The sequence below is a fragment of the Meleagris gallopavo genome, chromosome 11 (genome assembly GCF_000146605.3).
Source record: "Meleagris gallopavo isolate NT-WF06-2002-E0010 breed Aviagen turkey brand Nicholas breeding stock chromosome 11, Turkey_5.1, whole genome shotgun sequence".
Classification (NCBI taxonomy): domain Eukaryota; kingdom Metazoa; phylum Chordata; class Aves; order Galliformes; family Phasianidae; genus Meleagris; species Meleagris gallopavo.
In genome coordinates this window covers 21224585-21248714 of record NC_015021.2, presented here as the reverse complement: position 1 = coordinate 21248714, position 24130 = coordinate 21224585, and the positions used below count along the sequence as shown (strand labels likewise).

The following is a 24130-nucleotide window of genomic DNA, read 5'->3' as shown; positions in this document are numbered from 1 at the left end:
TAAGTTTTTAATCTGAAGCCTGGTGTTAAGTGATAAACACCAGATGCATCAATATCACGCAAAAGATGGGCATGCATTTGCAATAGTTCTGGTTTTATATAATAACAATGTATGAAAAGCTGATTGAAGGATGACACTGTATAAAATTTGTCTGAATCTCTACTTTGTCTTCCCTTCTAGGCAGCAGTTTTCATTACTTGACACATTAGACAGTTCTACCCAATTTCACATTTGACTTCACTGTTAGTCTTTTCTCAAATATTAGAATCAAATCAATATTTTTAGTTATCCAAAGAGACAGTCACCCATCTGTTATAGACCACAACTAATCAAAATGATGGGATTTGTGCAGCAGTTCTTGATAAAATAAAACTAAGATTTGCGATTTTCCAAGTAGATAAAGTAGTGTCCCTTCATACCTGGTTCTTCATGAGCAGTCTGTATTCCTGCATACCTAAATACAGCCACTGTGTTTGAATGCAAATCACTTCTCTTAAAGAAATACTAACTAAAATGTGAACACATCCTAATGTTTGTTCTCCTGAGAACACATTTGTGTTAAGTTTATTGATGCCTTCCTTTAAGAGCCTTACATGAAAGGTTCCTTACCTGATGGGCTTTCTCAGGACATACCCACCAAGTTAGACTTGGTATGAGATGCAGCGAGAGATGAGAAGGTTTACCTGTGTTTAGAAGCATCATTACTAAACAGCCATCCACATGCATGATATTTATTTCCTGTGAACTTGTGTTTTTTTTTTTAATGTTTATTGTTTAATTAACATATAACTTTTTTTTTGTAAGAAGGCCGTTACTACAAATAATAAGATGGTAAATTGGAGGTATTCAGGATCCATTCAAGTTGGTAATTCAGGAAAGTCCACTGGTGTTTTCCTTATAATAATAAACTAATAATTTTCTTTTCTGTAACTAATTTTATAACTAATATAAATTTCTATACCTAGGGAGTTACCCAAGTCAAATAAAACATAATTTGTTACTTACAGAAGAGCTGTCTATAGCTTTGCTTTACAATGTGTAGAAGCTACTCAGCGCTGGGTTGGATTTCAATAAAGTATGAAGCTGCAATTGTCTGTGAGTAGCTGATATATCAATTTAAATATATTTGGCCATTAATTAAGATTCCTTTTTGCATGCAAATAGGTTTCTCTCCAGGGGATTAATTACAGAATAAATTTCAAGCTAATCTATCTTTGCTGTCCAATGTAATATTAAGCTATAAAACTCACTTTCGAAATGAAGCTGCTCACCATTTAATGAATGGCTATTGAAATATTTTTTTTGAACAATGGTGCATTTAAAACAAAAGGTAGAATAGCCTGCAACATATAGTCTCAAGTATACAAATGCAATGGCTTGGATGTTCTAGACTGATGACTGAAGCCCCTTAGCCTTGGCAATCTGTGTTCTCTGTGAGGGGGGGAAAAAAAAAGACCTAATGATGGACCAGGGAGAGTCTATTTTTTTTTATCTGTTTGGTTATGTATACCATTAAGGCCTGGGCTAAGAGCCCTGCATTGCTAATGGTGGGTAATGCTACGTATCTGGAGATGATGCAACTGGAGAAGATGGTGTAGGTGCCCACTCTCAAACCAAAGCCTTGGAATTCCCTGGCATCAGCAGCTATTGCTGTGTTCGACAGTGAGTACATCCAAACGACAAGGACAGCGTGAAAAAGTCTTTGCTCTAGAAAGGAAAAAAGAATGCAGAATTTAGTGTAATTACAGTCTCTTTTGTAGATATGTTTTAGATACCACTTATCTTGTTTGAAAACCCTTCTTTTTGATCTATTTTCTTCTGTAAGCATTGACTTTTTTGGCAAATTTATTAATTGGAATCACTTTTCATCTGACCCTACTTTTTAAGTCTATTTTACCAGCATTTTCGTCCCCAGGAGAGGTTAAGTAGTGGTGGTCTGAATCACGTTTTCTTTATTTCCCACTTCACTGTGCTCTGGCACATTTTCTCTGTGAGTTCAATTACTGTTGTTGTAGCTCCTATTTCTGCTACTTTTGTGGGAGAATTTATCATTGCTGATCTCATTTGATCTGTGCAAGAGAACAAAATCTGCTCTTACGTTTTCATCTGAATAGCTTTCCAGATTTCAGTAAGGCCATGTCCTGGGCCTCTGTCATAACCATTTCTAGGCCAACATGAGTAATGAAAAGATTTGTAGGTAAATGTTTTGCTAAAACAAACTGCAGCACAGCTCATGGCAGTTTAGGGCATGCAGGCTTTTGTGACGAGCATCTTTTATGTGGTTGCTGGTGGAGCTGATGTTTTTCACAATCGGTGTCATTTATTAATATAAAAAAGTAAATGCTAGATGTAAAGTAATGCTTGGTTTACTTCAGCTTTGTTGGATGCCGCTGTGAATTTGAAAGCCTCGTGGATAAGAAGCATAGAAAGGCATTCTTTCAGGGGTGAAAATATTTGGGATTTGTTTCTCCTTCCTTTAGGGGAGTCCTCTCAGTCATCCGCTCAAAAGTAAAAACACAGTAAAGAGCCTGCATTTATTTATGCTGGGGGGCAAATAGCAAAAATGAAGGGACCAGCATCTGCTCTGCACTTGCCTCGAGACAGTGTGTTCCGAGCACCTCAAGGTACTCAAATGAAAGCAAACAGAAAATAAAACCTACGCCTTTCTAGCCTTGAAGACAGGCATGTAGACCACCAGGTCTCACCAGAGATGGCAATAAATGTGGGCCTTTTGTTATTTATCAAGTTTTAATGATGAGAGAACAGAGCAGAGGATGATGCCCTGGTCAGAGAAAAACAGATTTTAAGGGGTGTTTTGGAGTGTTCTAATCTCAGGAGAACATAGAAGAGCATCTAAAGTGTGGCTTAACATTTTGTTTGTGCTGTGAAACAGAATTTGGTGCTATCTCAAGTATGGATACATCTGATCAAATATATATATTTGCCTGTAGGGGATGTGAACAGAGATCACAGTTTGGCTGCTGGTCACTGGGTGTAAAGCAGAGCGAAAACTCATTTCTGGCTTGGCAGACGCAGGAGGAATATGCAACTGCAATACAGCATTGAAGTGAATGTGACAGCCTCCTGAAATCTCTTGATCAGCTCTTGAGTTGATGGCTACTGGACGGGGTTGAAAAATGTATACTCAGCCTCTGCAAAAAGACCTTTCCATCCAGTTTTTAAAGAGTGAGATGTTAAAAAGATGAGAGAAGAGGATGAGAAAGATATCTGTTAGAAGTGTGGCTTTTGTCTCTGCTTTGTGACACTCGTGCATGTGCTTTCCTTCAGCAGTTTGAAAAATTTATTCTCTCTCCTCTCATGTAAATGTTAGGCCAGTTTTGTCAGGGTTGCAGGAAGAAGGGATAATGCAGATTCTAGCTGGCAAACAGCATGAATGCTGCTGAGCAGAGGAGTCCAGCAGAGAGGAGAGGGTAGCTAACCAGAGCTCAGAGCTGGTACATGGCATCCTGCATTTAGAAATACAACAGATTAGGTTAGTAAATACACATAAAATAAAAATTAAAAATTAAAACCAGTAGTGGACATGTTTGAAAAAGAACATGAACTGTTTGTGGACATTGGCTGTTCTCTTGGGAACTACTGTCTCTGTATGATTTAATACGAAGCTCTATTGTGTTTTTGGTAAGCAAATTCATTTGTCTATCTCCAAAACTATGAAAACTACATCCTACTGCGTAGCTGGATAGTCTAAATAATGCTAGAGATTTAATAGAAAGTGCCATTTTTAAACACAGTCCTTTCTGTTACATATTATAGCAAAAATTCTGACAAAATAGATTGTGTGTGAGAGTTTTGGCTGTTGTTATACATCGTGAATACATTTTTGCATTGAGAGAGATTGTTTCTTCTCTGGATGACAGCCTTCTAGAAGAAATGAGTTAGATGGGTGCAGACAGATCATTGCTTGTAGAATAAATTTGCATTTATAGTGATTTAATTTACAAGTTCCGTATTAAGTTCTGGAATTTAGATGTTCTGTGCACAAGATAAATGCTTTGGTGTATCTTTTTGTATTATGCTATTTGTACTGTGACATAAGAAAAAGCCCTGGTTTGATGTAATGCCATCATTTGTACTTAATGGCTGCATCTCTGCATTCAAATCATACAAGTATTACTTGTCTTTTATGGCCTGCTTCTAATAAAGAAAGCTGACAGAGAAGTTACTGTATATCCACATACCAAAATAGCTAGGAATCTTGTGCACAGAGCCACCACTGATGGTAACTTAGCCAAATTAATGAGGCATGACTGTAACTGGTGCAGTTCAACAAGAATACCCATGTCTGAATTTGTCCTTGATTTTCAAGGTCAATTCTGGCAAAAAAAAAAAGAGGTTTTTGGTAAAGATCTAGGCATGACTGGAAAGAACAACATTATCTTATTCTCACTGCCTTGAAAGCAGTGAAATAAAAATAATTTCCTGTTTCAGGCACAGTGAGAGACCCTGACGAGTTCTTGCATCCCCAAAATCTCAGAATGGGAATCATAACACTAAAACAGCAAATACACTTGGCAGTAGTTTTTTCCTGAGTTTTTATTGTTGTTGCTATTCCCTGCATATCTATATTTCATCAATTTTAAAAAAGAAAAGGCTCTTTGATTTTCCACTTTGCATCAGAACAACCACTGTCATTAATGATGTATCAGAAGGTGACAAGATTTTCCTTGCAGTTTTTAGACTTGGAGAATAATGGATTTTTCATGAAACAATACCAAAAGCTACTGGAAGGAAAGAATTAAAAGAAAAAAGGACGACAGAGAATTTCTCCTGTGAATTTATGTCCTTTTGATTTATCAGAAAGGAAAAAGATTTCCTGTGACAGGAGTGAGAAGGACTTTGAGTGACTCCTGTGTTAAGCTCAGGATATTATGAGTTTTCCGTATGGGATGGAATAGAAGAAATTGTTGACTGGTCAATATAATCTTCTGCCTTTTCTTTTAATAATTGCTGGTCTTTGCTGTACTTTCTCCTTGCAGTTTTTATCAATATGTGCAAGATTCAATTATTCTCTGGAAGAAATTATACTGTAATATTTTGTGGCTTGAGTATCCTGGAGATATTCATACAATAAGTAATTGAACAAGGCACTTGTAGGACTCACCAAAGCATCTGTGCAGACCATGTACCTAGCTTCTGCAGTTTAATATCTTCACATACTCAGCTGATGAGTAATAATGTTTCTTTTAACCATCCCTAAACGTGCATACAACTGATAGGTTCCAGGCTATTTACTCCCGTAAGGAATTTATTGCTTTGTAATTTTAAAATTGCTTCTTAACCTCCTATGTGATGAAATTCAGCATTGCCTTTTTGTTTCTACGTTAATTAGTATGTGTTGGCTCATCATGGGGCAGACCATAGCACAAGAATATTTTCTGGATACAAATACCATTTTCCACCTCCTTCATTTACTTTTAGTGGCAGGAATCCAGCCTGTGTATGGTTATCAGTAAGTGTTGAGAAACCCCCTACCTATCTGCCCTTTCTCAATACTTTTCAGAAGACTCATTTCATTATAATAAGGAGAATGACATTTCCACCAGCCTTTCCAAACAGATGTCCTGCAGGGAACCTCAGGACATCTGATCTTGGGCTCGTCAATTCGTGCTGTCTTTTGCTGCCTCTTTGACTACTTGCTCCTTATTTGGTTGGACTCCAGTAGTGTCTTGGACCATGTCATACTTTTGTGACAGCTATGTTGCTGCTGTCTTTCAACTCATTGCCCAAAGAGCTGTACAAGCCATAAATGAACTAGTGCTCTTGTACCATTTGTAACAATATATTTTGTAGTAGCGTCTCGTACATTGATTAGCATGGTTTGATTTAGGAATTAAAGCATCTGGATTCATCATGACCTGCATGTTAAAAATATCAGATCTGACTCATGTCTGAATTCTGGCATTTAGCAAATTAAATCTATGAACCCACAAAGGGAAAGACGCTGATGATTTTTAGCTCTCTCTCTTGCATCATGACAGCTTTACCAAACATCTGACTTGCTAATCAGGGAAAATAATTTTATTTTATTGACTGAATCTTCTTTACAGCCTCTCTAGGCCTTCCACATAAAATTCACATCTTGCACTGATGCATTTTGAGTACTGACTAAAAACTACAAAAGAAAAAGTTGGTGCAATTTAGGATTAATAGACCTTTGCAGGTGTAAATTGTCTTCTGTTGGTGTGTGGTGAGAGCCAAAGAGTTGTTGAATATTGTTCTTACCTCTGAAATACTGCTACTATATTTAAGTACTCATGTTGATGCTGTTGAATGAATTTGGAGATAATGAAATTGCTTTGTACTACATCCTGTTTCCGTCAAAGTATCAGAACTTTGAAGAGAACTAGTTTATTATTCATTCCTAGCTTTGATTAATTGTTTGAAATCTTCTTCCCTTTTTCTACCCATACGTTAGATGCTTCATGTTGCCTTCCAATGATCCAGATTATTCAGGCATAATAATTAAATGGAATTATGGTTCAGCTACAAGATTTTTACATTATCCGAAATACAAAAAACAGATTTATAGTAGTTTACTTAAAGCCAAAGATTGTAAATTGTATTGACGTGTTGCGTTTAGGGAAATCTTTTTTCACTACTGTCCATTTGTGTAATGTAAACCAATTCTTTTACTCACCTCTCATGAGACCATGTTCCATTCAGGGAAATACATTAAAGCTTAAATTATTCAGTGTACTTTGCTTTTAATGTTCTGAAATCAAATTCATATATAGCAAATAAATCCCTTCTTATGTATTAAGAATGAAATAAATACAAGTATTTGCCAACAGAAATTATGCACTCTAGATTTTTGTTTGGTTAGTTTTTACTTTTCAGAGCAAAGCGGGATTTTCAATGGCCTTCTTTATTTTTAACTGCATCATATCTTAGTTTAAGCCTGAGTTCAGAAAGTTTTGTTACTGAAAGTGCTGTAAGTTCTCTTTCTCCTATCCTTTTGCAATATGCGTTGATACTTGTTGATGTTGGAAGAGTGATGTAAGTTTTCTGGTATATCTTTTACTGCAGACTCAACAGCAGTGTTCTAAAATAATAGAAAAAAATCAAAGGAAGCTATTTGATATAGTACAGTTAATTCTTTGAATAAAAAGCTTGCTGCATGATAAAGACTTCTGCTTTCTTTACGTAAGAGCTATTTTACAATTTGCACTCTCTGTGAAAATGTAAAACTGATCTTTTTATGCTAATTAACTGCATATGAGTAAGCCTCCATTTTTGTATTACCCAGTTGATGTCTGAGTTCACCGTAAGAATTGTGTTATTGTAAATTGAAGGCTACTTGCAAGAAAATACAAAAAATTCCTGACTTGGGGGAAAGTATTTTGAGTGAAGATTATGGTTATTTGCTACTGTTTGTAGAGTTGTGATTCAAGGTCCGACCGAGCTAGACAGTTCACAACATGTTGTCCATGATGTACCTCCTTCCCCTGCAGCTTTTAACTTGCACTGTGATCAACACTAAGCTCTCCATAGGCTGAATCAAGTAGAAGCTACAAGTTGAGCTAAAATTAATCTCAGGAGTATCACATCTGTTGTGGCTTTTTCAACAAATATTTACTGGTTTATGGGAGAATGGGAGAGCACCTGCTCTTGCCTGCTACGAAGGATAATGGCCAAAAGGCAGCTTGAGGAGTGACACCTGGCTTGCTGGAATGAGTTGAGATCGCTGGGCTATGAGTCTTTGCACTTGTTCTAAAGAGATTTCCATAGGAAATTCTAGCCTTTATGGGAACAGCTCAGAGATAAACAGGCACTTTTTTAATCTTGCACATTCATGAGCAGAGGATATTGGAGTCTATCTCTGTGGTGGCAAAGCTTCAAAGGGGAGCCATGGCAAGGGAAGTGGGGGTTATTCCCATATTGCCTGTAATAAGCCTTTCTAAACAGATAACTTAGCAAATAACTTTGGGAATTATTACTGCAGGTGTGTTTATTTCCCAAACAGAAGAACTGCGATTCCCAAAGTGAAGGTGCTGCAGATGAGAGCCTTCTGCGTATTGCATGTTCCATAATTTGCTGTAACAGCTGTCAGTTCCTTTTTTGCTTTGTTTTTCTTCATTTCCCTTTACTTTCATCTACGTGACACTTGTTGCCCTTGACTTTCAGAAATCGCTGTTTTCCTGTCTGGATTTGACTTACTGTGCAGAGAAGAGGTGACACTACTGACTCATGTGGTGCCTCTGTTAAATAGATTGTTTGATGTATTTACTTTCATTTACTTGAGCCTCTTACTGTCAGTTTTTTATCCTTCTCTGACCTTCTAAGAGTGTATGCATGGTTTCAAAGCTAATAATGTCTGCTAAAACAGGCAGCTGTTAGAAATCATATGCTATGCTACAAATCACTCTACAGTAGGTTTGAATTCAGCTGGAAAATTGAGGAATCACAGTTAACTTTAAAACACCTATTAACTGGTTTCCTATAAGAATAACTAATATGTTGATTTTTGAAGGACTGGGTAGTGATCACCTTGAAAAAGCAACTGGAGGACAGAAAACAAGTTGCATAAAATCCATAGTGATAGCAACAGGAATCTTTTTTTCCTTAAAAGCTAAAGGAAGTATCACATCAAAATACTTAAATTAAGGATTGTCAGGAAGAGCCTCTACTGCAATCACACAGGAGCTGTAAAAATGTACATGCTGATTTTGAGGAGAAATACACTGGATTTTAAAACTTTGCAAATCTCAACTGCCTGGTGATCAAGATTGTGTTCTTAGAAGCTGACTTCGTACTTAATTCAGTTTATCAAATGGAGAGGGACAAAAAATTACTTTTAAGAAGTCTCTCATCACATGCATGAGGATGCGAAAAATATGCAAATGCAAACTGTCTTTATAATCAAGTCTTTGCACTGTACTGGGATATGGAACTCTGAAAAAGGTATCCCCCTCTGACTTTACTGTGATGTGGGAGCATGAAAAACAAAATTATCTAGTAGGATATCACTTTGAAGATGCAATAACTCTTTTCTTCGTGGTGATCCATGCTTGGAGGTGTATGTGAGGTGGAGGAAGGGAGGTCTGTCTGCTGGAATCCATGCAAAGTGATAGATTTAAGCAAACTGCAAAGCAGAATGAAAAGTCCTTGGTAGCTTCCTCTGGTCTGTGATTTCCCTAATTTGTGTTTATTATGTTTATGAATATTTATGCAGTGTATAAAATCTGATAAGGAGATGCGAACTGTTAAGAAATAATTCAAGGTTGAGTAGATATAAGACAAGCAGAGGGAATGTTCTCCTTGATAAGTTCAGTTTGAATTTGCCATTGATCGGAAGTTTAAACTGTTACAGTGATTAGTGTGCTTCTGGTTCCTTCTTATTATAAAATCCATGGAAATAGATAAGTAAAGTAGTGCTGGCAAATTAAAACAATCACAGCTCTCACTGTGGTCACTAAATCTGGAGCAGAAGATCACCTGGGATGGCAGCCAGTTTTCCATAGATTCTTTTCTTTAATGTAGCTTATTCTTTTTCTTCTTTAGCCCCTGTATTGCAGCTAATACAGCTGAGAAAAACGATCCCGTTTCCCCTTGTTTTAACTTAGTTAAAAGTTTACTTGAAGAAAAACGTTGGAGAAAGTTTCATGTCTCTTCCTGGATTTGGGTTAAGAACTCATTCTGCTTTGCAGCATTATAAATCCAGAAAAAAAATCATGAATTTCCATTTAGTTATGTTACACTAAAGTGCTGCAGAGAAGTCTAGCTCTTTCTCTCAATGTTGGTAGCATTAAACTCATTAGAAGAAAAACAGCAGTAGGAAATTAGACGTAGTAATGGAGAGTTTGAGGTTACAATAGCAGGATCCTGGTAGTATGTAATATAAGAATAATTAACTTTGGTCTGAAGTAAACAATTAAATGAGATAAATATGTTGGGATTGGTTTCATGTTAACAAATGTTGTTGTGATGTCATCTGAGAATGTGGCTCTTAAAGCACTTGTAGCGGTATCTAGGAAGTAATACCCTTCAACAAGGATGGGGAAAATGTCTCAGACTTTCTTCTTTCTCACAGGAAGAAATGGATTTCTTACAGGATGTACGACTTCCCCTTTACCACTGGTGTTAAATCTGCTGTATATTCAGTATATGATTCTGCACTTATTTTCTTTTTCATGCAAAGCCTACTTGCAAGAGAGCCTTTCTGAAGGAAAGAGGACTTAATCCAGCTACAATTTCACTTCCCATAGAGGTTCCTTTTTCTGGCTCTGGACTTAATGGTGTTTTTCTTTGCTTTGTCTTTTTTTTATTTATTTATTTATGTGAAGCTCCCAGATTTCTCCTCTGTCAAACAGGCTTTCCAATGAGATTTCTCTGAGCTGCCGTCTTTCTCTCCGCATTACTTTCCTAATGATTTCTTTCTTTTTTTTTTTTTCCCCCATCAATACATTTTTTATATCCCAGTCAAATACCCCCTCAGAACAAAAAGAGATCTGAACCAGAACTCCAGACTTCTTCCTTTGAAGGCTGAGTCAGGAGCAGAGCTTATTCCCTGACCTTTTATAAAGATTTAAATTTCTTTATCAGCAGAGCAAATCTTGCAAATCTCAAGTTTCTCTGTCCGTGCCTACAATGCTCATGATAGAGCCCTTCCAAGACTTGCCTCCTTGCAGAGAACCCTGATAATCCCTTGCTTTTGTCTTGGGTATGTGCAAGATCTCAGGAATGGGATCCCATTGGTGCGTAGAGGAGGAACATCCTAGACAGGCAGTTTTGGAGCAGAGGAATTTGCTGACAACTGAAGACTCCTTCACAGGTGAAAGTACTCAGTGCACACTCAAAGCACTTGATATATCTCAATCTTTCCCCTTGGGAATATCTTATATGAGATTGCTCCAGAAGTACTCGTGAGCACCCTTATGCGGGGTGACATAAGCACTGTATCAGCCTCCAGTAGGAGGGTAACATACAATAAAAAGCTGTTGGACTGCAACATGTCTGTGTATGGAGGATCCCCTCCAATTCCAGTTCACTCCCTGTGAGTGATTCCTTACCTGTTTCCAGATGGTGCTGACAGATGAGCAAAGAGCAGGTGTAGGCAAAGCTTCCATAACCCTTCCAGGGATCCCAAGCTTATAGACACAAATAGATTATATCTAATGCACTGGAGTAGTGATTACAGCAGATGAGATTTGCAGTGCAAGAGGCACTCTAATGCAATAAATGAAGTGTTCTTTGTTCATCAGAGGAAACATCTGGAATTTTTCTTATAGCCAGACTAAGCTGCTGCTTTAGCCGTGAACCACACAGATTTATCCATGGCTGTTTATGTCTCCAGATTTATAGCCCTGATTAAAACTTTTCCAACATTCCTTCCAAATCACAGAAAATGAAGAGGACTGTGGGCTTCCCCTGGATGCCTGGGGGGCTCTGCAGCAGCCCCTCCCAGTTCAGTAGCTGATCCTGGGTGTTGTTTATCTGAGCTGCCCTTCTCCAGGAGTTGTAGTTTCTAAAGACCTTTTGTGCTGTTCTTAGCTGGAAGCACAAGAAGCTCTTCATTTTGCACAGGAAAGACCAGAGTAACCCAATTCTGAGAGAGTCAGCTCGGAATCTGTGCTGTCAGCGTGTTGTTTTCCCTCTGCTAATGGACTGTGGTCTGTGGATGGGTTGTTATGCTTCCTCCCCATTCAGACTGTGCCACTTAACTCAGTCAGGCAGGCCGTGCCTTGCAGCAAAGCAATGACCAGAGCACCATGCCATGAGCTCTTGCTTCTCTAAGTGCCCTTAGGGCAGACATATCTGTCCTCTGGCCAATAGCTGTCTGTCTGCTTAATGTCACATCTATGTCCATTGCATGTGGAGATTATAAAAACATAAATATGTGTGTGGGGGGAAAATTTGCTTACATGTTGTTTTACCTCATCCCACCATGAGTAAGAGAGGCCGACTGCTTTCTGCTGAAGAAAATTTATAAAATACATTTTGTTTTTCTTTTCTGATTTATGTGGAAGAATAGCAGAGTAGGAATATTATTTTTGTAAGAATTTGAAATATAACATTTCCCAGAAAAGCATACGTATCCCACATTTCCATATATCTTACTTGTTGTCAGAGGAAATGCTTTGGCATATTCCTAGGCATAACTACATACACATCAGCACCTTATTAACTGACTCCTGACAAGTCATTCCTTTTTTTCTCTTGATATGTGAATGCATAAAATCACCTGATCCACAGTACACAGTGTGTCCTGTCTGTTTCAACACTGTGTATAAAATACAACTGTGTATATCTATGCGTATCTATAATGCTACAGTGCTACACGCTGCTCCTGTGGTACCAAGCATGTGTTAGGAAGTACATTTCATTTGTAAGAGTGTGGAATTCTTTACTGACTCCTAATTTAAACAGCACTTACCTGATATGTTGTTATGCTTTCTCTTTTTAAGTAGATGCAGCTCTTTCATGATTTATCAATTCATTCATTTCTCTCCAAAGATGATTGGAGAACCTTGTGTAATTTAGCCAAGAATGCTCATAGAATCAGACATAGAATCACAGAATGGCATGGGTTGAAAAGGACCACAGTGATCACCTAGTTTCAACCCCCTGCTATGTGCAGGGTCAACAACCACCAGATCAGGCTGCCCAGAGCCATATCCAGCCTGGCCTTGAATGCCTCCAGGGATGGGACATCCACAATCTCCTTGGGCAGGAGTTTGGAATTGTCATGCTGGGAGTTGTTGCTTTGCCCGTTGTTCACACAGGTTACAAGCATTTCCTAACATTGCATGCAACACGTTTTGCTCTTATCTTTGTAGAGGAAGCATTGTGAAGTCCTGTCTCAAGAGAGGAAGTGGAAGAAGTGCTGCAGAGTGCCTGGAGAGCTCAAGTAGGAGGCATAGGTAGAATCACACAGGGAACAGAGGTACATTAATGCTGGTTTAAAAAAAATAAATAAAATTCTGTGGGGACCTTATTCTGCTATTGGCAGGTGTTTGTTGCTGTAGTCATATAAAAATTTTGGCTACACGTGCTTCAGGAAGCAGTGCTGGGAAGTGTTAGCCAGTGGCCTTGTTGCTAACATCTCACAGAGGCTGTTATCTGCAGATGCTCCGAGACCCTCCAGTGTCCACTTGTCACTCCAGTGAGATTCAATATTGCGGTGTTACAAAAGGTTTTTTTTTTTTTATATTGTACATGCTTTATAGCATGTTGGCATCTCTCAGCGTTTTGGCCTTGAGTGGAAGTCGGAGCAGAGATTATTGCAACGTATATCGGAGCGCTAGCGATGCTCCATCCTGAGTGTTCCTGTTAAACACAGCTCCATTTTCTCTGTTTCAAGCTGATGGGCACTGTCAGTTGACTGTGTTTTTTGCTCTTTCGAAGGGTATATTTGTGGGTTTTAGTGTTTTGCTTTTGTTTTTGTTTTCTTGCTCTTTCATTTTATTTTTTTTTTCCTGTGTGCCAACTGTTTGAGCATCAAGTTCCTCTGGGCAGGGAACTGTGTGCCGACCATGTGAAAGTAGCCATGGCCAAAAGACTACAAAGGCCAGGCTGTTTACAATCGGAGCAAAGCATCCCCTGAGCATAGGAGGGGTTGGTGGAGAGAGCCGATTGGAAATAACATGATAGTTTGTTTAATGTAATAACGACAAATGAGAGTTCAGAAGATGCAGCTGGTAAGCGGATCTAAATCTTAAGAGATATTGATGCCAGTGGGTAGGACAGCCCATGACACTAATTTATCAGTGGTTGCCACTGGTGTGTATATGCCATGTATTTATGGCTGCTGCATGTGAGAGCTATGGTCCCCAGTGCAGCAGCTCCACGGGTGTGAGAATTATGCTTCCTGAAGAAGATGCTACCATGCAGGAGTGTGAAAAATTACTCAATGGGATTGAGGACAGCCCAGCTGCTTTTATCTGGCTTTAGTGTTATTGCTGAAGAGAGGCGTTTTTTTTTCTTTTCTTCTTTTGTTTAATTCTTAACAGCACGTTTGATTCAGCAGCGGGCTTTAGATGTATTCACTACGGTGTTTTGCAATTGCATTTTGTTTTCATCTTGATTACTGCATGCCCCTGGAGCCGTTTTTGTATCTTCATGCTTCCAGCCCTGCCACTGTTGTAGACTGAAAAGTTTCTTTTTTATCTATCCTTTGTTTATAGAAAGAGTAGTAATGCAGGGAAATACTAATGATAAGAATTTGATGAAAGGACAATGCTGCCTTACCACCCTGCTTTCCCTATATGTAGCACTGTTACCCTCTAGGGAAAGAGGTTTTCTTTTCTTTTATTTTATTTTATTTTATTTTGTGATGGTTTGTTCAGTTAAGAAAAGGTAAGCCTTAGTCTCAGATCCAGTTCCCTGTTTGCTCACAGATTTGCTTTTGATTTTCAGCTGAACATATGGGCTGAGTCAATCAAAGTAAGACACAGAATCCTCTGGGGAGCATGGCCTTAGCATGATATTCCTCAGTTCTCTGTTCTTTAAAAGGAATAGCAATATTACCCCATTTCAAAGCAGCGTTGTAAGAATAGATGCATGGAGAGATTTGAGATGCTCGGATACTGTGGCAGAGAGAACCATGCAGGAGAGCAAGAGAGGCTTTTAGATGTTTGTCTCAGCTTATGTCTTGCAACAGATTCCTGATAATTTAAGTTTTCTATTCTGCTGTTTTTGATAGGGTTGTTATTTTCTTTGTTAAAAGACATGTCATTTTCTCGACTTCTTTCCTTTTTCCTTCCGATTGTCCTGTAATGATTACCCAATATGTTGTGTCCTGTGTTGAAATCTGCTAGGGAAATGTTTGGAGTTGTTCATATTTATTTACCTATAGGTAAATTGCTCTTACTTTGGTGATGCAGTCAACATTGACTCTTTGATCATTCAACGCCTTATGATATTCGGGGGTACTTAGATTAAATTTAGCAAAATCAGCACGCTAAGTTTCAGATTTCTATCAGGAGCTGGTTTTCTGCTCCTGTTATCTCCTAGGCTGTTCTGCTGGAATTCTGTACTGTGATGATCATTTAGTTGTTTCTCTCTAGTTCGTTGAATACCCTATTCTCATATAAAATACTATGAAAAGGCTTTTGTTATACCAAGATTAGATGGGCCATGCTGGACCACGGGAAGTCCAGCACATTGACACTACTGCCTCAGTGGGGAAGGTGCAGCTGAGTCACTGCTGGGAGAACATAGGAGCTCAAGTAAACCTAAAGCTGTTAGACTCCCTTGAAAACTGAAAGATCTGAGGGGGAAGATGAAGTGAATACAAGAATTACTTCTGTTCTTATCTCGTTGCTGGAGTACACTTAGGAAAATTTAAATTGTGCCTGTTTGCAGTGTGTGGATGTATCTTCAAAACATCCAATGGGAAATATGACCAATGCTTGTTATAATTCTAACCGAATTTGATCTATCACAAGATTTCTGTTCTTTGCTACCAGTGGCAATAATATGATATCCACCACTTGAGTTTAGCATCATAAACTTCTAGCTTGTCTTCTCTCTCCCGAAGTCTAGTATGTTCACTTTCAGGAGTATGAAAACAATGCTTTGTTGCTCCAAACACTCTGTGGTGGGCCAATCAACAAGCTTGGAAGTCTTTACTGTCTCTCTGAGTGAATAATATAATGCCATTTTGTTTTCCTTCATGCATATTACAGCAGAAATACCTCACTCACAAATCTGTAGGGAGAATACACGAGCAGTTGTATAGCCTCGAAAATGCAAAACAAAATAATATATATTAGAATTATATGTCATATTTGTAGATGACTTTTCCCTTGTTCATAGATGACAGCCTTTTCCAAATATTGTCTTTAGGTTACGTCCTGTTCCCAGTTCAATATACCATGTCTGTGAATTGCACTCCATATTTCCTTCTACTTCATTTACTGCTGCAGGCAATGAGATTGGTGTGTTTTCTGATTTTTTAAATTAACTCTGCAATATATTGGCCTTCTTCAGGTTCTTTTTCTGACAATGTGATATTTGTCCTTACATTTCTGGAGAGTCCCAAATTGCTCATAGAGCCATGCTGATATTTTGCTTTCCGTTCTATTCAGTATCTATATGCTTCTTTAGAGCACTATTATTCATGCTCACAGGTTTTAGTGTTACATTTTTGCTGACAACTCCCAAATCTATTTTTCAGTACCTACTGACCCAGTGTTGGCTCTCCCTTTGCTGCGTGACTGTCTTTATGACATTCCAGTTTGGAATAGATGTCATCAAACTTGTTGAATATAGGAAAGAAAGAACTGTACTTCAGTTCCGAACTGTCTCGGTAACAGTCTCTGTATTTTTTATTTGTTGACAATTTTGATAAATGCTTATGACGTCTGACTTGTTTTACTGTAAGACACATAACCAACATGAATATATTATAATTATATTATAATTAGTATGTTTTATCATGGAGTTCTTAATAGCAATGAAGTGTTACAATCGATGGAGCATAACAAGGCCTTAGAACATAATACCTAAATTACTCAGCACGTGCACAGGATTTCAGGCTGTAATTCTAGCTTTTGCATCTCACCTGGGAGGAAGGAAAGGGAAAAAGGAAAGGGATCCTGCACAGCTACTGTGGTCTGTAGGCACTAGAACGCTACCTGGATGACTTAATAACTTTGTATTCAAGTGAAACTGGACTATATGCATGAAAGCTCAATGGAAGATGTAATTCATTAATCACTCACTCACTGGACATAGCTTGCAGGAAAAAATATGTCAAAATTTGTGTTTCAAGGACTGTAGTGCAGTAAGTGTACACAATAGACCATATAGTGAACAGGCTGGAACTTCCTTACTATGGAATGCTGGGTCTTATGATCTTAATCTTCTTTATTGTGGAGTTTTGGATGAGGTATGTAAGAGGCTGTCGCTTTTGTGTTCAATAGAAGAGTATCCTTAGTCTGTTTAGAATCTCAGCTCGATGTAAGAACTTCAATAGTAATATCCAGGAAATCTTTCTGGACACGTAAATTAAACACCTGAAGTTTTATGCACCACAGGAGAGATGACGTCTGCAGAGTCCAGAAGAAATGCGTGTAAAAGCAGGAGCTGCAAGAGGAAACGTCTGACCTTCAATTAGAGAAAGTCACAGCTTAGTGATATGGAAATGCACTGATTTATATCTTATCAAGTGCTGCCCAATATGTTTAACGTGCATAACTGTAAAGTGTCTCAAAAGATTGCCTGGAGCAAACAGGTCACCAGGGTTTGATGCTTTAGGTGAAGACAAGGTTCTGGACTTCTATGCACAGTCATTTAGAGAAACTGGGAAAAAGTGTCATGAACGCCACTTTTTAAAAAATTACTTTAGCTTTAAAAAAAAATAATCCACTATTTTAGTTATAATGCTGAGGTGATTAAAACTCAGTTCTACTTTATGATTTCCTGTGTGGTTAAATCCTGATAATGGTTTTCTTTACATTTTTAGCTTTGCTTTGGTCTTTACCCTTATCTTCTCTTCTACTGATCTGTCTTCTGTATCTCTGAAGGCTGTATTGTTCATGGAAAAGCACAATTCCTTATCACATCACACTTCTATTGAGAGATCTCTCTGCTGACTTCACTGAAAAGATTGATTTTAATGCTTATACTCTTGGCTTGCATAGCAATTTTCTCCATCTGGGCATTCTTTTTGGTCTCCTAAGCCTGAGTTTTACATCTTGCTCTTTTGAAAAGGAGCTTCTGCTCCGTACGTCATCTGTCTGATCTTTCAGACATGTGCATTGTACTTCTCCAGAACATCCAAGTTTTCAGCATGCATTCAGGTTCTAAAATCTTCTAACATAATTTGCAGAACAACTTCAAATTGGTCCCTGACCAGCAACAGCATAAGGGCCAGCCAGTCCAGAAATATTTATTATCCAAGGAATTATTCTTAAATTATGAATGTCTTTGCCAGTGGTGGCAACCTGATTGACAAGGGGAGCTAAAGACTCAAGAGACGAGAAGTTCAGGTGATTTTATACAGTTACTTGAGAAGATCTTGCATTTGGCAGGAGGTGACCTTGTTACCCTCATCCAACCCCAGAAGCATTGGTTTGTGTAAGCAGATTGCTGGAAGGCAGAGGGAAAACACTCTATACCTGGAAAAAGACCACAGAAGACTCTTTTATCACCATTTGCATTGAATACCACTGCCTGGAGGTGCCCCCTGGATGGGTCAAGGGCCCCACATCATGGAGGGGTTCTCTCTCCTGTCAGCATCACACATTTTCAGCAAGGAAAAAACTGTTACTTGAGCATTCAGTCATCTTGATGACATTTCATGACATGATCCTTCTCACATTGTTTGATTTTTAATCCTTGGATATATTTTCATTTACTTTCTGTCTTCTGGTCTGGTTGTTTAGTTTTCAGTTTTCACTGCATCCTGCCTAACTAGATTATTTTCTATCTGTTGTTACACAGAGAGGATACTGAGCAAGAATACTGGAAGCCTTTTGCCATCTTAACATTCTTTTCTTGCACGTTCACTTGTATCGTCCCAAAGTCATTTAGTGAGACCTTCAACCACACCAGAGTTTGACTTTCATCATTTCAGCCTGAACAGTGGCCTTCCCTGCACAGCCACCATAACTCTAAGGCAGCTCTGGTTGTTATGTGTAGCAGCAGGAGAGGAGAGCTCCCCAAAAGGCAACTAGCTATGCTGATCTCCTCAGCCTGCTCTAAATTAATTTACTGCCTTACTTAACACTTTACTTGCTCTGAGATGAGCTATAGACCCAGTATCTTAACTCCTAATTAAATGACACTTTGTGATTACCGAAAATTGTAATAACACACTGAACATTTTGCTGCTGAGAATATTCTGAAATAAGTGCATGGTAATTGTTTGCAAGTCCATGGAATTTAATTAAACTGTGTTTAAAATTCTTAGAAACTGATGACTGAGAATCAACTAAATAAAATGTTTACAAATGGGCACATAAATATGCATATGTGGTGAGGAAGCAGCCTGCTTGCAATGCTGGGCTCGTCTTTAGCAAAGGCAACATCCAGTACAGCATGTCTCTGATAATTACATTTTGGCTTAATAAACAAAAATGAGAAGGATGCTTATTTTTATTTTTAATTATGTTAATGTTCTCTTCTTTTTTTTTTGATGCATCTCACTCTAATATGGTGCATAGAAGATTGTTTGGCTTTCATAGTTCAGTAAAAAATGTAATGCCTTGATTTTTCACAAAATGGGAGTGTTAAAAGAGGGAAAAAATTGTCATCCTTTGTGCAAAATGTAGGACACATTTCAAACCTCCCCTAACCCCATGAGATTTCTGAAAGACATACTGAGTTGCTTCTACATCAGGGAGATGCTTTACATTTACACAGCTGTTTTCAGTCCTGAATACTTTATTCCTATTTGTGTGTATGCTCATGAAACTATGATATTGTGTAGTCCCCCCAGCGCATCTTTTCCCCAGTTGTGTTTGTATGCATTAAGGGTACTGGAGCAGAATATGTGGACATTTAAAGTTAGTTTGTGTATGCCTTGCTTACCCATGGAGGAAGCTAGGGGGAGTGTAGCAAAGCAAAGACGTGGCCATGGATTTATCCATGTAAATTGGCAATGTGGGTTCAAGTTAACTTTTGAGAAATGTCCCAGAATGATCACAAATGAAAGGCAGTTCTGGCTGAACAACATCTGTTTCTTGTTATATTTCAGGGAGAAAAAAAAAGAAAAAAAGAAAAGATATTTGAATGTTTTATTTTAAGAGACAAGCAGTAAGTGTGAATTTTGAAGTAAGAAAAATCAGTGTTCCGAAGCTGTCATAACATTTTTCAGCAAAAGAAAATAAAAGGCTTCGTCCTGAAGAGTTTGGAAGTACTGCTTTTTACCTTCTATGGATTGTTAGGAAATGAGAAATCGTATAGGCTGGCTTAAGCTGAGCATGTGGAAGGAAGGCTGGAATCTCAAAGATGGCTTATTTTTATCCCACATCAACTTTGCTGGAAATGTTATTTTTATCTGAAGTAGATTTTTGCTATTTTTCAGCTATAACTATTTTGTTTCCTTATTTAATTTGTTAACAAGACACTTGAGTGCAAGCAAGCAGACGTGTATGTGATGAATAAGTTTCTGACATGTCTGCTGTTGTTTTGCTGCCCACTATTAGCATGCAGCAGCCTGTTTTCCTGCTGGAATTTGCCAGATTAACTGACCTGCTAAACTTCAGCAGCACCCATACATATGGAATAGGCTCCCCAGGGAGGTGGTTGAGTCACCATCCCTGGATGTGTTTAAAAACCGTTTGGATGTAGTGCTCAAGGACATGATTTAGAAGAGGATTATTAGAGTTAGGGTAGTATGTTTAGGTTGTGGTTGGACTTGATGATCTTGAAGGTCTTTTCTCTCCTGAGCAATTCTATGATCCTATGATTCTAGATGCATATGTGAATGTGTGTGCATAATATGGAGAGAAAGTCAACTGCTGGCTTCCTCACTCATCATTCAGTCTGGGCCACCTCCTTAACAAGTTAAACCAATTTTGTATCTTCATACACCAGTTCTATGTTTTCCTGACTTATCTCTTGGGGGAGATGCAGAAACAACATATCCATGTAATGATCTAATTAAAAATTGTTTTGACCATCCAAATCTCTCCTACAGGAAGCAAGGAGGGTGAACAAATGACTGCTCTGAAATGTTGGGGAATTAAGTGTGCTCTCCATGTGCTGTGAAGAAGGGCTGAAAATCTATGGCAGGGGAGTTTCAGCAGTTCAGCAGAGCCCCGGTGTGTTCACTGCTCCTGCAATGGAGATTGTAAAACTAGGGCAGCTAGAAAATTGGGAAAAATGTTTCAGCAAGCAATAATGGATATTACTTTGTTTACTGTAGCCCTGCTAAATAATGTACAAATGTATTCACAGGAAAAAAAAAAACCACAAAAAACAAAAAACAAAAAGTTGTTGTTAATAATAGAGCTATTTCCAAATTTTAATGAGGCTCCTCAGAGGCACAGAGATGCATAGTGGTATATCTCATTATCTAATTAGAGGACTACAGCTTACATCAGAAGCAATTTGGATTAAACCAATGTGGTCTCTGAATCAAGGGACTGGCTTCAGCAAACGGGGGAAAGATGTCATCTTAAAATTGGCTATTTTTTCATGGGTTAGGTAAAAATAATTTCAATTAATAAACAAAGCTTTTAGTGTGGTTATCCTTGCACAGCACCCACTGGAATATGCACAGGGACCTGAAGAACTTCAGAAAGTACTACTTGTGAATTTGGTGTGTTGCTCTCCTGTAATAATAAGGCTTGAAAACAGAAAGCCTGGCTTCCTGTGGGAAATTCCAGTCAGACCAATGGTAGATACAGCCTAACAAGTAGACACAAAAAGAGAGGAGAAACCATGAGTGCTCAAACTCTACACGAGTGATGAACTGAATTATTTGGTGAACATCTTATGAGACTGTTGACAGAGCAGTCAGAAACTCTCATTTGGTGAACAGATTTCCATTTACTCCCATGGCTCAGGATCTGGTTATAGATTGGAGATAGGAGCCCTGTGATGCTGTATTATTTTTGTCAATAGCAGTCGTGGGTAATGAGATGTATCTCTTAGTCTCATTTGAATTTTAGAAGACTTCTAAAGTTATTTTTAAAACTTTATCACAAGTGTCTGAAAGCAATGATAAGAATGTGAGGATATGACTTCATTGGAAACTGTGATCATGAGATAACTGGATAAAGAATTTGATTGTAAGCGGAAGAATGTCGTCATGCTAAAAATAGAATTAGTAAATGTAATTATGCAGGTAGAGCTTTTGGTGCTAGGTTTCCAGTGCCATAGTCTGTGTCTATACATGCATGAGAGAAAGTTTGTAATTTACTTGGTTACTCACTTTGTCACAATGGAAATTCTGCATATGTATTTTGCATAGAGATCTGAACAAATTTATTGATGTTTTAATAAAACTGAACACTGATATAGCAGAATGTGCAAGACTAAAATAATTGTGTTACTATATCAATATTTCTCTGAGGATACGAAACTGTCTGATGATAAACTGGAAAGAAAGATTAATAGTGGTGTATGCTCAGGCATTTTAAAACCAGTTTTTTTGAGGTTTATCAGATGAATTGTAAAGCAAAATGTTGATACCAAATTATTATAGGAACTATTTAGCATATATTGCTCTATAGGAAATAAATAATTGGCATCATAAAACTGTAAATTGTTTTAAGAAATTTGTATATATGTGTTGCTTATACTGTTTCATGCAATGAGGAGATCCAACTCAAAGAGCATGTGCAGCAATAAGCACACATTCCCTGACAGACAGGCTTCCACACAGAAAAAACCTTGATGTATTAAGTATACACTTGAGAAACACTACAGAGCAAACACTCCAGTTGCAGTCATATGCTGCTGAGAATGTGCTGCAATTTAAGGCTCAATCATATGTTCTCCAAGGAAACCCACTGATACCTAATTACAGGAAGATTACAAACGATAATGACAACATAATGAATTACAGAACCTTTATGACTTCTTTGCACAATTTCCTGCTGTGAATCAAGACATGCAAGGATAGCTGAGTGACACTTGCTCGTCTCTTCGGTGAGGAAGGGGAATTATGAAATTGTGTACTATTTGTTTTATGGCAGTGATGTAAGTTCGTGTGCCTGCCATGTTTTTTGTGAAGTTGGAGCCAAGAATATACTAATATTGTGACATTTCCTAGCATATTACTATATTTGTTGGCAGTGGAGCACCTTACACTTGAAGACTTCTGCTTTTTGGATTTCTACGCTTCTGTGGTCTTATTTAATTTTGCCCTGTTGAGTCCTCTAATTTGTCCAGCTGGCTTTGCTGTCATACCCTATTGCTTAAAAATACAAAAATAAGAATTTGGAAGGAAAGCAATTAGGGATTTCTGAAAAAATAATGAATATTGGCAATGTCAAGATTACCCTTCCTCCCCATTACCATTCCTTGGGTTCCTGTTACCATTCCTTGGGTTTCAGAAGTGGTCCTGCAGTCTGTCTTTGTTTACCCAGTTAGAAGTGAAAATGAAGTCAATGAATGTATCTTAACCACATGTGAAGAAATAAACTTCACGGAAAGAGTCTACTCAGTGCAAACAAATTACTGAATATCCTCTTCCTGTGCATTTGTTTAGAGTTGCTGCAAAGGCTCTGTGTTTTGCTTTCCCTGGAAACTAATATCTTTTCATAAAAGCTGCAGCCCTGAAGTCCACTTTTCAATGAAAGATTCCTCTTTTCTAGTGGAAATCAGTACCTGTAAACCCTCTTTTTCCCCCATTACTACTGGAAAGCATCATCAATTGAAGCTTTGCCCAGCCTTACTACAATCACTCTTACTTTCACCAGTTTACTAATCTCTGCTTCCCACTATGACACCTTGGGGCTTTGCATGGGCTGGAAAGCTCATCATTGCCTTCCCAAACCCTGCTCAGTGCTGCCCGCTGCCATGGCTGGGAACCAACTGGGGAGTGGAGCTGCATGTTACTGCATCGCGCGTTGCATTCAAATTACTCAGCCCTGCTTGTGATCCATTGCAAGTAGGAACTGAGGAGCTGGTCTGTTATCTGTAGATAACCTATAGCAGAACTCTAGTCTTGGTATCAAAGAGAGTTTAGATTGATCTGATTTAGATTCATAGATTGCCAAAGGCTTTTTCTGGGTACATTTAAAAATCCTTTGTAATCTGTTCCAGATCTAGAAGCTGGTAGATTTAACTTCTTTTAAATCTCTCTTTTGTTTAATAATCTTGCTGAGTGAATACTGTTTCAAATAGCCTTTGTGGGGATTTTGGACCAGATAGTTTGGACAAAAATAGTAATGAGCTTTGAAGGGAAATTTAAGATCAATGTGTCATTTTAGTGTTGGTAAAACAATGCTTCCAAGCTGCTGTTTGCAAGTGTTATGCATATATAAATATGTGGGTGAACTGAAACCTTTTAGAGGTCAGTGAGCTATCATCAGGAAGAGGGGAGGACAAGCCAATATTTTGAGAAAAATAGTTTACTAATGCAAAGTTGGTTTAAGATTATGTGAGATCCAGTTTATTTCACTTTGAATGTAGGCTGTAAATAGTGCTGTTACAGTAGAAGCAATTTGACAAAAAAAAACTGCAATCAAAGTACATATATTATGAC

At 38.1% G+C, this 24130-nt stretch overlaps 1 long non-coding RNA gene across 1 annotated transcript in view; it reads left to right on the top strand.

Moving 5' to 3' along the window:
* The window catches only part of LOC109369535, an 81402-nt gene extending 58327 nt beyond the window's left edge, over positions 1-23075 (top strand). Inside the window, exons 2-3 of the long non-coding RNA XR_002118700.1 lie at positions 12801-12907; positions 20612-23075. This is a non-coding gene — a long non-coding RNA (uncharacterized LOC109369535). The remainder of the gene's footprint in view (positions 1-12800; positions 12908-20611) is intronic.
* Positions 23076-24130: the final 1055 nt, after the last annotated feature.